The following is a 14,461-nucleotide window of genomic DNA, read 5'->3' as shown; positions in this document are numbered from 1 at the left end:
TGCATACATTGTGCAGTATAACATGTGAAAAGAGATATAATCACTGTCATTTTTAACAAGTAGGACATATTTTTTTTCAGTATATTTTCCAATTACCACACTTCTCCACAAAAGAAAAATCTTCAGTGTTTTATTAGAAGTAGACATTATAAAGAGAAACAGCTGCCCAATTATTTTCAACGTTAGGTTAAATGGTATATTAGCATCACAGTTTTTCAGCTGAACATGTTGGTTTGCTATAAGTTCATATTGTAAATGAGATATATTTTTATGAGTCATCAGCAATGGATTAGATCTTGATTATTACACTGAGTGACAGAACACCACAGAAATGCCAGCATCAGTCCATCACTGTGACTCCTTCAACATATCTCAACACATGCTGATAATCTTCCATTTCTTATTACTGTCCTGCACTATCTGCTATTTGCCACTCTTAGTGGCATTCAGAAGAAATGGTAGAAAATGAATATCTAGTACTGTTATGATGGGAGTTTAAAAAGTAGAATTCAGCAATAATACAGAAAGATTCATTCTGAAATAGGGATGTTTTATGTTTAATGTCTGTCCAGTAAGGTGTGATTTTATCACACTTCTTTGTTTGCAATATTTACATAAATAAAAAGAAAAGAAAATTAAGTCATTATGTGCTTCAAAGAAATTAATTCTTAAAAACAGAAAACTTCTAAACTTCTTCATATTTCAAAATACTTTAGTAAAGTAACTTTCTATGATTCTATAATAAAAACAAACAAAAAAAAAAAAACAAAAAAAAAAAACCACACCAGGAAATAATTTTGATATTAATATAGTCATTTTCCATTGTTTTCATGTGACCATTTTTCTTAGAGTGCATCAACATTTCCAAAACAAGGGATATGAATCACAATACAGCAAGAAGAATACTGAAAAGTATATGGGAACACTGAAACAGAACACATCTTAATTTTCCTCTGAGACTCACAAGTATTTCTGTTGGGATGCCTTTGAATCAAATAATGATGCTTATGAAAAAAGACAGAGGAATGTAACCTTTTCTCAGTACGCAGAACAATTCAGTAAGTTAATTGCCTCTGTTTGTTTGCATGCTTTCAGTTAGCCAGTGTAAATTTCCTACATAGAAGAACAGTTACAAATAGTCCACAAAGTCTAAGCAAGTAAAGAGTTACTAAAAGAGGATGTGTATTAACTGAATAATAGTTAATTCCATCTGGTGCTTGGTTTTGTAATGTAAACTATTTTTTTCTTTTTTCTTTTTGTTTCTCACCTGAATAATAGCCAGTCACTTAAAATGAATAACCATTCCTAAATAACCTCTCCTTATTGCTAAGAATCTTTGGATCTTTGAGGGCTCTGGATCCACAGGCTAATGTCTGAGATATCTGATTTGCCAGTTGAGCAAACTGCACACCATTTTTCTAATTCTAAAAAAAGGGATAAAATCTCTACTGCTCTTTAATTTTCTTGCACATTCACAGCACTGTTAATCCAAACAGTCACAACTGTGACTCCCCGGAGCTATCATGTAATGCATAAACATACATGCTAGTTTTTGAAGTTCTGAGAAAGAACATTTGTCACTCCCAAAAGATTTCAAACATCTCCTTGTGATTACTCTTCTTGTATGGGATATCCAGGAATTGATAGGTAACAGAATCATTAGACTGTATCGGTGGACAAAATTTAGACATCTGTCTTAAAGGTTAGTATAAAAATCTAGCCACGAATTTTCTGCGGTAAGTGGTAAGTAATAGCACCCCCACAGATTCAGTCACCATTTTTTAAAATGAGCAGTTAAAGACTGAGGTTGGTTACGATGCCGAATATGAACAAAGATTTAGAAAAAATATCTTTGTAATGATGAAGCTTGGCAAGATGAATCTCTTATTAATTGTAATAATATCATTAGCATCTAGCTTTCCAAATTAATAGTTCATGTAACAATGAAAAAGAAATTATTATACATCCTTATTTTCAGCAGTGTGGCAAATATCAACTATTTTTTCCTCACATAATATTTCATTACTACTCTGTGTTCTACTGTGTTATAGTTCTGTGTTTATCTTTTTTTTTTTTTTTTTTTTTTTGAGCAAACAATAGTTCCATATATCTTAGAGCATATTCTCACACTTTAGGTCAGTGCCATGGTGCCAAAGGGCAGATTGACATGCTTGTGCATTACAGGAGGGAGAGCTCCTTTTGACTCCCTCTTGTCTGATTCTGTGATCTTACTGCTCATTTTCTGATGAAGAACATTATACGTTATGAATCAGTTACACATAAACATATTTATATATGTAAAAGTTATTATTAGGTACCATTTACCATCACCTTTTGTCTTTACAAAGGCTGTTCCTTCTTCCAGTGTTGACTAGTCACTAGTCCCCACATGTTTCGTAATGTTTATATAACAAAAATTAACCACAAAAAATTATAAGGAGTTTAACATTTTCTTGGGTTTATAAAGGCTCAAACACTTTTCAAAACAGCTACATTAGTGATTCTAAGAATTAAAAGGTATGTAAATCTGACTAATTAAGCTTTGGAGTAAAGGAAATTAATATTATATTCTATGTGAAACACTTCAGACTGATGTAAAACAAAGATCCAAACTAAGACAGAGATTCTTCAGAAGTATTTTGGGAGAAAAAATAAAGTTCTTTTATCTGTCAGTTCTGCCTGTGCAGTGATGCTGATGAGTGTCTTAAAGTCCATTATATTATTATTATTATTATTATTATTATTATATATTTAATTATTATATTATATTAGTCTATGTATTGTTGGATTTTCTAACTTAATATAGACCCTATGCTGAATTTCTTCTCCTTACTTGCTGCTATTGTTTTTCAATATCTACTCTGTTGATATTTTTTCTATTTACAGCAATACAGGCTTGTTTGAGGCCTTGATTTCTTGCAACCCATCATTCCCGTATTAAAAAGATGCTATTCATTTATTTGTAATATTCACGAGCATGGTTTGTTCTGTGGAATTTTCAGATATTGCAATTACAGCTGTCTTCCTGTAGTTAGTAGGCAGTAGTATGTTGTCAAATGTCTGAAACTGATCATTGAGTTCCCGATTCAGAACTTTAATCTACAAAAACTAAATGCTGCTTCAAAATGTAGAAGTGTTAAAGAATTCAAATGAATGGCTTTGTGTTAGTCTCCAAGAGTGCAAAATGCAACCTTATCTATCTCTCAGAAGAATGATGCTATAGCCAAATTATTTTCATGGCAGATTCTTAGAACAAACTAAATGTGACCCAGACCTATCTGGCTACGTCCTTGTGGTCTTCGATCTTTTATTCTTCATTCCAACTAGGGCAGAAACTGAGCTTCTCCTTTGAAAGCAGTTGGCTTCTAGCTATCCTTTTTTATATATGAAGCCTATTTTAAAGAATTTGGAAAGTTTCCAAAGACTCATAAATGGTTTATTAATATCTAAATATCCTATATTTTCTACTTCCTTAGTTCACAAAATGCTGTAAAATACCAAGAAAAATACTTTTTATTCGCACACTATAGTTCTTAGTGTAGTAGTTTTAAAAATGTTTTTATCAACAATAACTTAAATTATTTTGCCAGAAGAGAGCATACAATCACATTCAATCAACTTCGCTTTGATATTTTTACATTTTTTTTTTCTTAATGGGTAACCCATTTTGTACTTTTCAGTTCATGTCATATTAAAAAAAAAATTAAAAATCCTTGTTGCTACTAATATATATTTGTTGAACATTTTAAAGAGTGTCATTATCTGTTTTTCGTCATCCTTCATTTAAAAGATTAATTTTTACAGTTAAGGAGAGAACTGATGATCATTTACTATTAAAAGAAAACAAAACAAAAAATTTGTTTTGAACATTACATTCTGGTTTTAGTCCTGAATACCTTTGAACATAAGGTTCCCCCACTTTTCCTTGGAAAAACATCAAACTTATATCTTCAGTAGTTCCAGACATTACACAGAAATTATATTTCCATTTTGTGTGACAGACATTACTTCTCAAGTTTGAGTGAAGCTATTCTGCTTCAGAATTTTGCTCTTTCTAAAGTATTTTATAATTCTGCTTTTGCAAAATTACTGTCTCATGTACTTAATCAATGGCAATACTCATATTTCTTTGAAGTTTTTGAAAAAATTATCATGGAAGAGCTGTATTCCATCATTGCCCATTTCCAAAAGCAGTACTTTATGCTTCTATTTTGTCAAAATATACCTGTTTGTGTCCAATTTAGTTTTATTTTTATTTGTCCTTTCATGGCTTCTCATCCAACTTAATCACAGAAGGAATCATGTGGGTAGATCGGATGCAGACATATATATATATGTATATGTATTAATGTTATTTGTGTGAAGAGTTCCTGTTATAGTCAGACTTTCAGTGTACTTTTGTTATTCTTGAGGATCCAAAGGCCATTTCATTGTTGATTTTTATTTTTATTTTTTTTTTGTGTGTGTGTGTGTGTGTGTGTTTATTTTTCTTATTATTTTTCTTCCCCAAATTTTTGGAATTAAATTGTTAGACTATATGGGAGGCTGCATTATGAAACAGTAGCGCTATGACAAAGGACTACTCAAGGTTAGTTCTTATTTTGTTCACAAAAATATAGATTAGAATGTTATCTACACTTCTTTTTAAATAGGGAATAAGGTCTGATTCACAGAGAATCTCCTCAAAATAATTTCTAGCAAGTCTTACTCCACATATATCTCTACTTACACTCTCCAAACCTGTTTCTACTCATCTGGCTGGTTGGTATGTTCTCCTGCACCATCTGGGAACTTGTTGTCTCAGATCATGACTTGCTTTTTTTTTTTAAATCTTGCATATACAAATTACAAATGCCATCAATATAAGGTCTAAAATTATAACTAACATATTCTAATATTATAACATCGAAATTAGGATGGTGATTTGAATTTCTCAATATCTTTTAATTTGTCGTTGATAATTTCTACTTGGCAATAATGGAAAATACACCCTCTTTTTTTATGAGCCTTGCAGTATATTTTTCTAATTCAAAAATTTTAGATACTATATCTTATAAAAATAACTTTGCTGTAACCTTAAAATACATGTAATGAGAATTTTAGGAGAATAAGCCCAATCATTATACAAAAACCAAACTTGGTGGAAAACAGTGACTATTCCTTAAACATTTAGAAGTATAGTCAACACTACATATCTCAAGCTTCTTCTTTTTTTTTTTTTTTCTAAAGTATATTTGATAGGTGACATAACTGATAACTTTCTATCTCGTTAATCAAAACATAAATAAATCAATCCCTCTTTCAAAACATATGGAGAAGATAAAGTCAAAAATAAGCAATGTGAATATCATGCCAAATAAATTCTTTTCTTTGACAGATCAAGTTTCTCTCTTTGATAGCCAAAAATAATGTTGTGAAGAGTGTGATCAGTAAAGTTTGCAGTAAATATATTTTGAAAGAACTGTGAAAAATGCAAACATTAACAAAGTTCTGAAAACAGAAATTAGTTGCCAAAGTGAGTATATTATTAAATATTGGAAAGCTAATTCTATTTTGCTCTGTTTTCTTTTTCAGTTTAGCTACTTATTTAAAGTTTAATATCTCGAAAACAAAGTGCACTCAACCTCACTGTCAGTGTTACTGATTAATATATTAAGAGTATTGGTCCCAGCACTGACTTCTGAGGGACACTATTCATCACTGATCTCCATCCAGACATTAAACCATTGAACACCACTCTCTGGAATCAATCCTGCAGCCAGTTCTTCGCCCATTTAAGAATCCACCCATCAAATCCATATCTTTCCAGTTTGGATAGAAACATATTATGGGATACCGTATCAAAGGCATTATTGAAGTTGAAACAGATTACATCAGTGGCTCTTTCCTTGTCCAGTGATGCACTGATACTATCATAAAAGGACTGTAGTTCAGGCATCCATAATAATGGCTTGCTATGCAGATTTTCTGCTACCCCTTGCAGTTTGACAAAATGTTTATGTTTTATTTTTATGAATATGGTTAAAAATTCACCCTAATCTACTTAGTAAAAAAATCATGATATAACTTTTTTTTTGTAGTGTCTGTGTTTCTTCCAAATTTGATAGAAATTCACAGTACTCAACTTTTACTGGGGGAAGTAAAAAAAAAAATCTTACAAAAACACCTGAAAACAAAAGCAGTAACAAAGTCATCTTAAGAGAAGACAAATATTTTATTCTCTCAAGGTACTGTGTTTTGTTTTTTATTCCTTAACCAAAACTAATATATTTTCAAGGGTGTGTCAATATCATGCAATATCAAATTTTTACAATTCCTAAAAATTTCCTTTTAAAAATTTTAGCATCTGGGAACATATTTTTGGCTTTTTCTCACTTACAATTATTATTTTGCACTGTTATATTTTTTGTCTTTCGGTGCAGCAATTTTAGGCATTTCTTAATCCTAGCAATTTGTTATCTGTTTTGAAATTTTTTAGCTTTCACAAAATCAAAATTCATTTGAGGCTAGAAGGTACCTCTGGAGGTTATCTTGTCCAACCCCCATTCAAGCAGGACCATCTCCACAAGATTGCCCAGAACCATGCCAAAGTGGCTTTTAAATATCTCCAGGCAGGGAAAATATCTGGGCAATGTGTTCCAGTACTCATTCCCTCCTACAGTAAAGCCTGATCCACAAAGGAAAACTTCTGTATTTCACTGTGTCTGTTGCCCCTTATCCTGTTACCAAACATCACTGAAAGAGCATGGCTCTACTCTCTTTACACTATCCCTTCATAAACTTATACACATTGATAAGATCACCCTTAAGCCTCCTTTCACCCAGGATGAACAGTACCACTTCTTTCACTCTTAGAAGTAGACAATAGAACATAGCACTCTCACTTTGACAGGGCTGAGAGAGGGAAGATCACCTCCCTTCACCTAGTGGCACCACCCCCAATGCAGACCAGCACTGAATTTGCCTTCTGTAAGAGTTTTTTTTGTTTTGTTTTGTTTTGTTTAATTTTTTTTTCACTTTTGTCTCAAAGCTTGCTGTTGAACACAAATGGACAAGTCCAGGCAAATTGTGGTCAGAGTTGGAGAAATCCTTTGTCTGAAGGCCAGGGGCAACAAGAGAGAAAGAGAGAGATGAGTAGCAGCTTAATGGCTGATAAACAGTCGTTTGTGTGGGCTCATCTCAAAGGAGATAACCATACACACATGCTCAGGGGTGCTGCACATGATTCTTACTTGAGTGCCCAGGAATGCCATGTTGGCAGAAGAAGAGGCTGAGAAAAGGGAACTACAACCAAGACAACTGTGTCTGACATCACCTGCCTGCCTGCTGCCAGACTCTTCTGGACTTGCTACCTGACACTTGCCCGTTTCTCCTGGACTCATTGTTGCTGTACCTGCTAGCTGCCTAAGTCCAGCCACTCTACTGCTTCTCTCTCCTTTGCTCTTGTTTCTGTATCAGGAACGGCATGCAATGGGACACTGAAGGATCTTTTGTGGTGACTATCCCTGCTTTATGAAATTCTTGCTCCTTTCTTATCTTTCTTATCACCCGCTTTCCCTTCCCCATCACCCTAATTCACAATAATCACTGGCCTTCCTTTCCACATCTTCCTGATTGACTAGTATTTGTAATAAACTGGTCGGACCAACAGTTGAACCATTGTTTCTTAATGTCACTGTCTGGTATACATAAATTAAAAGAACAACCTTCCTGTATCATGATTCCACATTGAGATGAAATAAGCTGAGCACCATGTTCCACTGTACCTTTATTTGCTGCTTACTTGCATCCTTCTTTCTTGCTTTTCTGTGTTTGTTTGTTTCTTTTGTTGTTCTTCGTTTATTCCTTTGTTGCTTTTTTGTTGTTGTTGTTGTTGTTGTTTGAGTCTTTCTTTCTTAGGTTTTTCTGAGATTTCCTTCTCTAATGGATTGTTTGATATGTGAGAATACCATTGCTTGTTCAGATGTACTCAAATGCTGTATATTGCAGAAGGGATAACAAAGGAATTGGAAGTATACTGTAGTTTGCATCTGTCCCAAAATTAAAACATGGGTGTAGTCCTTGAATCAAGACCCCGGAGTAAAGATATTAAGAGTTTCCATTCCTTGTGGTATCTTTGTGCAGGTAGTGCCATCACAAACCTTTATCTATTCAGTGGCTTTCCTAGCACCGACCACAAACATTCCCTTTTGCCAAGATTATACAAGGTTATGGTCTACATGGAAAAGCATAGTGTTCCATCTTCTTTCTGCTAAGACAACTAGAAATCAGAGCTAGCAGTGCATGACTGCCTTTTACTGAAATTGTTTTATTTCAAACTCGCTACTCAAAACCTGCCGGGACAATAAAATCAGGAAGACTCATTTTCACCAGTGCTATGCCAAAATAAACCCAACATGGACGTGAAGATGCTTCTGAGAAACATAAGTCTCATTCCCTCTCTTAAGCCATTGATTTTACAACTCTCATCAGTATGCTAAGCATGTCATCTACTTTTTTTTGTTGTTGTTTTGGTTTGGTTTTTTGTCACTTGTTTTCTACAGACAGAAAGAGGGTTATTATTATAGTATTGTAGTATTATAGAGTATTATATATTTAGATATAGTTTAAGTCAGTGTGTAGAAAAACTTGAATTACTTGAGATTTTTTTTTTAGTCATGAATTCTTTTTTTTTTTTTTTTTTTTTTTTAAACAGAAATATGAAGTGGGAGGTCTCTGACCAAAAATATATTCCTAGTACTTTCATATACAGTTGAGTTAGTCATCACAAGCTCCTTATAATTAGCAGAAGGAAACAGGCATTTCCAACATATGAATCACCACATATAACTGTCTAAAATAGGTCAGGTGAATCATGCCCTAAAAATGCCTACTTCTATTCATTGTCTATAAGGACTGCCAGGCTTTGTTAATTCAGATGTAGATGATTAAGTTAACTTAAATGAATGTTCTTCAATGAATCTTTGTAATAAAATCTTTAAATGTATGTGATTACATGCTTCTATACATACCTTCCACCCATAGTCTGAGATGAAGATGTCAGGTTCCCAAAATTAAGACCTGGAAATCAAAATAACCTTTCTCACAACCGTGACTCACCTGCATATTGCCCTCATCTCTACCAGTTATGAACTGGTAGTTTAAAGGGAAATAAAGATACATAAACAAATGTTTAATACTTAGTTATTCACACACAGAGTTCATATATGCAAGTACTTTTAACTATGTACTACTATGTATTACAGGGAGCGTATTCCCCACCATAGTTTTTGGATTAACTTGTTCTACTATATTCCATACAGCAATATAGATATTTACAAATACTGAATAAAATGTACATCAAAGAATGTTCCTAAAAATTATTTTTCATTAAAAAAAAAAAGAGCATTATAAAGGCTCAGGTAAAACTCACTTTTTTCCACAATCTTAAATACTTTCCTATTGCCAAGAATTGCCAAGAATTTTCCATTTTTAGCCCCTCCTATGAATGCTCAGTATATACACAGCTGAAAATGAATCACTGGAATGCTCTGCTTTGTTTTGTTGTTTGGTTGTTGGGTGTTTTTTTTTTTTTTTTGGTTGTTGTTTTTTCATCTTCCCCAAAGAATCCCCAAACTTAAGCACATAATTGTGATGTACAGCAGAAAGAAATGGACTGAATCCCTGAAAAGATGTGAACTTTGCTCCTTTAGTCTTAGAGAAAATCATTTCAAATGAGCTTCTTGCAGAGAGCACTCTTCAGACAGTCATTAAAAATAAATTTCAAGGGACTCATTGATGCTGTATAGAAATTAATGTTACTGTACAGAATTCTTGATTCATTTTCCTCAGAGGCTGGATATAGGACATTGTCATTGCCAGTCCTAACACTTCAACTTACTGCATTCATAGCTTTAATCCACCTGCTTCTTATCTACTTATGCATCATTTATGAGTTATTTATTTCAGTCTCTTTGGGGAGTTACAGCTTTATTACTGTATTCTTAGGCTGCCTCTGAGAAATGTAACATGCTTTAATTTCAGAAAAAGCCTATTAATGTATTGTTTTTATTTTGTGTTTTGTGCCTTTGTTAGTCTTTTAAGGAATTACCTACTGAAGCTAAAAACTAAAGCAATCTGTATTTGTTTTGTAATAAATTGTTTCAAATTATGCCCAGAGGTCTGAGCAGAACGGGTTTGTTCAATAATAAGGTCAGTTCATTAAACTAGAGTATTGTGTTCCCTCCCAGAGTTGCATGTTGATTTCACACTGAGTAATACTGTTTGCTTCTGTCTATAAAGCATGGAATTAGCTGTTTATAAACTAGAAATAATACACAAATTGGGAAATAACACTGTTTTCCCACAAATAAAATTTATCCAACTTAAAGTTCTTGTGAATTACTGAATGGAATATTCTGAATTTCAGAGGAGGAACAAAGAAGGGAAAGATTGATACTGAATATATCTGTGTAGTGCCAAAGTATGAGCTGGTACACGCAATGTGCAGAACAAGGACCATCATTTTTACTCCCTGTTAAGTCTGCATAGCTTAAAAGCATGATGGTAATCTGTTCACCAGATGTGAAACTAGATTTTAGAAGGACATTTTTATACCACTTCACAACTTGCAGCTTGTATTTTTATCATGCCCTTTAAAGCAAATTATAGTCACTGTGTATGCATGGGTAACCAGCAGCATGTTCGCCTCCTTCCTCCCTAGAAATAATGTGAGCTATCCAAGAGTTATTTTCACCTGTATCTGAAAAGTGCTGTGCTTGATACATAGTCTGGACATAGAAGGTGTTGAAATTTAATGTTCTATTCTCAGTTCACTACCGATTAGTTATAAAAATCAAATGTACTTCTCAACCTTTATCGAACAGCATTTCACACATATAGTTTTAGCTTCTCCTGCTGATCTGCCACATACTAGTCTGACACTTTTTTCACTTTTTTTTTCTTTTCTGTGAATAACTGTTTTCATGATGCTCTTTACAAAGTGTCTTGAAAGAATCGTACAGTACATTTAATGATACATTTTCTGTTTAATGGTTATCAGATAATGTCACAAAAACCATTCAAAATGGCTGTACTAAATTAATAAGTTATATATGCCAGTTATAGTAATTAGAAAAGAAAAAAATATATATTGACTAATGAAGGATAGACAAATTTCTGTTTTCAGCAGTAAGGGTGTCCTTATGAATGGAGCTTGGATAATTAAGTTTTCTAGGCTCAGGGAAGCAGAAGCAAAAGTAAAGTTTCTTGAACAGACAGTATTACTGTTCTCAGTTGCACTTAATCATGATTTACTCCAAAAGACAAACTGACTGTGACAATAAACGAGGATAGAGACAGCTTGAGCATGTGTGAGCCTGTTCTGATAGTGGCATACACAGAATCTAAAGAAACAAGCATAAACATGACCAGACAGAGGGAGAAGGGAAAGATAGGTTACTTTCTGATAAGACAAAGTGATGAGTTTGTCCTGCTCTGTGACCTACTTCAGTTTAGAAATAATAAGCAGTTTTTATGGATATATCGAATAAACATCAAATATTAAAACATTTTTGAGAAAATATAGAAGAGAAAGCATGTATGCTCCAACAGTCTGACCACACTTCTAGTTTTATACTGATACCAAAGAGAGGAAATAGATGGGGATGTCTTATTTCAATACCCACCTCCATAAAAGGTAAAATTTCTTGCAGAAGTCCAGAAATTAAATTAAAGAAAGGCAATTGGATTAATGTTATTCAAATGTAGTTAATTTGTGTTTCATATTCCAGGAATGCAAGTTAATTCATTATCTGCATAATCCTTTTCACCTAGATCAGAAGGTAGAAGAAATAACTGACAGGACTGAAAACACAATTCAAGAACTGTACAGAGAAGCATGATAGGCATAAAGGCTGTGAATTGCCCTGTCTCAAAGTACAATATTGATGTGGCAATGCAAAAATTCATCCTCTGATAGGCAATTCTGGAGAACTCATGAAAAAATTTTAAAAATTAATTATCTGTTATATATTTACACTTTTGACGATGTCAGCATTTGACAGCATCCAAGTTTTGTTGCTTCATGGTTGCATGGTTTTTGTTTTTGTTCTTGTTTCTTTGTTTGTTTGTTTTTAATTATCATAAAGAAAATCTGTAAAGAGATCAAGGTGAAGGTAGTCTACACTCTCCAGTGACATAGTTACGACACTTCAAGTAGTTGTTAGAGGATTCCTAAAACTGTTCCTCCATAATGGAAGAAGGAAAAGATGCAACAGAGATTTTCCAAAAATGAAGGCATGTGCGTGGTAGATATGCCACTGGAACTGTGGGAAACTCATGCCTTTTTGAAGTGGCACTAGAAGGAAATGGAAAGAAAATAATATAGGGATCAGACACAAATGCAATGAATCTGATCATCATGAGCAACTATTTAAATTTACAGTAGACGTTAGGAAGAAGTTAGGAAGTGGTGAGGCACTGGAACAAGCTGTCCAGAGAAGTTGTGGATACACGATCTCCAGAGGCATTCAAAGCCAGAACTGGTTGAGTTATCTTCGGGATTATGCTAAACAATACTGGAGAATTAGAAGAATGTAGTACATCAATTACGAATTATATTAATCTGTGTTATTTTTGAAGATACTGTATTGTCTATTGATTCTTCTAGTATTACTTTCAAATTAGTATTTAGTGCAGAATTATAAGGATATACATAAAATGAAGAATTTGGGAATCAGAATGTTTCTATGCCACATTGTTTATTTATTCTTGTGGCTTGTTTTATTCAAGTGCAAATAATAAGCAAAATGCAATTAGAATGTTTGATGTTCACATCATGGAAGTACTTATTCACTGAAGTGGAACTTGTGGTGAAAGGTACTTTCCTCACTGAAAAAATTCCAAATAGCTATTGAAAGAGGAGGTGATAATTTGGCAGCTCTTCAAGCCCAAGAGTTGCTTGCAAATGAATCAAGTATAACAGATGACTTCTAGATATTAAAGGCCATAAAGTACTTTTATTCTAATCAGGATCGGGTGAGACTTCATCCTATTTCAGGAGAAAACTAAATGAACTTCAAGGTTAAAAGGTAAACTAATTTACCCTCTCTAAAATACTTCAGATAAGTATTTTAATACTTCTATACTTTAGTAACTCTAATACTGTGCCTATAATCTTGAATGTATAAAAACATAGATCTGTTTTGGGGCTGTACACAGTGAACTCCTCTGGATAGTGAGTCATACCAAATTTGTACGTTGTTAAAAATATCATCCAGATGCAGAAAAATATAAAAAGCAAATTTGAGAACTGACTGTGAATTAGTCAAAACTCCAGAGAGACTCTCTAGCATCTGATTGACATCTGATTTCAATCCATATTTCTTTCCCACATTCCCTTTCTCCTTATTCTCTCCTGGCTGGACTTGGAGATTTGAATGAAGCCAGTATTTGTTTTAACACTATTCTACCGTGTTCTGTAATACCCACAAGAAAACTCAACAGGAAAATTGTAAGGAACAATGACTTGATGCTAGTAATTGAAACTGTGAATATTCTGGTCGTGTGAAGAAACAGCAAGAAAACTAGAAGCTCCTGAGGAAGCTTTTCTTACTGTATTATCCTTAAGTACATGTATTACAGAAATCCAGGCTATCTTGGCAGCAAGCAGTGTTGTGATCTTGTTTTTTGCTTACTTCCTCCCTTAAGGATTCCAGTATGTCAATGCTGCCCACAAACTTCACATCTCAGGCTACCTCTTAATTAAAAGAAAGCTTAGCTCCGTCCTTCAAAAGTAAAGATGTGTTTAAGGGTATTGTGAAACTAGCTGGATGATAACACAGCTTATCTGAAACAAATCTTAGATCTTATATTGTAGATTTAAATTTTTAAAAAATCATAAACAGTGCTTACATGTAGATTAATACACATTTGTAGCATCCAGTAAAACTCAAAAGAGATATTTTTATGAAAAGCATTCAGTGCACTTTTATTGGCCAAAAGAAGTAGCACATCAATGTTAAGAAATGTATAAGTGAAAAAGTATATATATTAATTCTGATATTAGTATTTTCTGCCTTTAGATACATGCCATTTTTTAACACGAGCCAGAACTTTGGAAAATTATGTTAAATGTTGCACATGAAAGAAAGATAGCATTAAACTGAAGGAATAGGAATTATGATTTATAAAACTGATATTTACACTTCTTACAAATTTCTGGCCAAAAATTTGTTATTTCATGAAATGAGGCTACTTGTCTGGAACTGGGCTAATAATTTATATTCAAGACATTAAATGCTATATATCAGATTAATGACACTGTTTTCTCTCCCTTCATGTCCTAGATTGACATATAAGTTTATTTTGATTGAATTGGCTTTCTCTGGATAATGTGCTACCCTTGCACAACCTGTTGTCAGAATTCAGTATATCCTTTAATGCAATACTGTAATAATCAGAAAGACTGCATACACTAATG

Source organism: Coturnix japonica, chromosome 3, assembly GCF_054131305.1.
Source record: "Coturnix japonica strain WE chromosome 3, WE-NBRP24, whole genome shotgun sequence".
NCBI classification, from domain to species: Eukaryota; Metazoa; Chordata; class Aves; order Galliformes; family Phasianidae; genus Coturnix; species Coturnix japonica.
Note: the sequence above shows the minus strand (reverse complement) of the source record.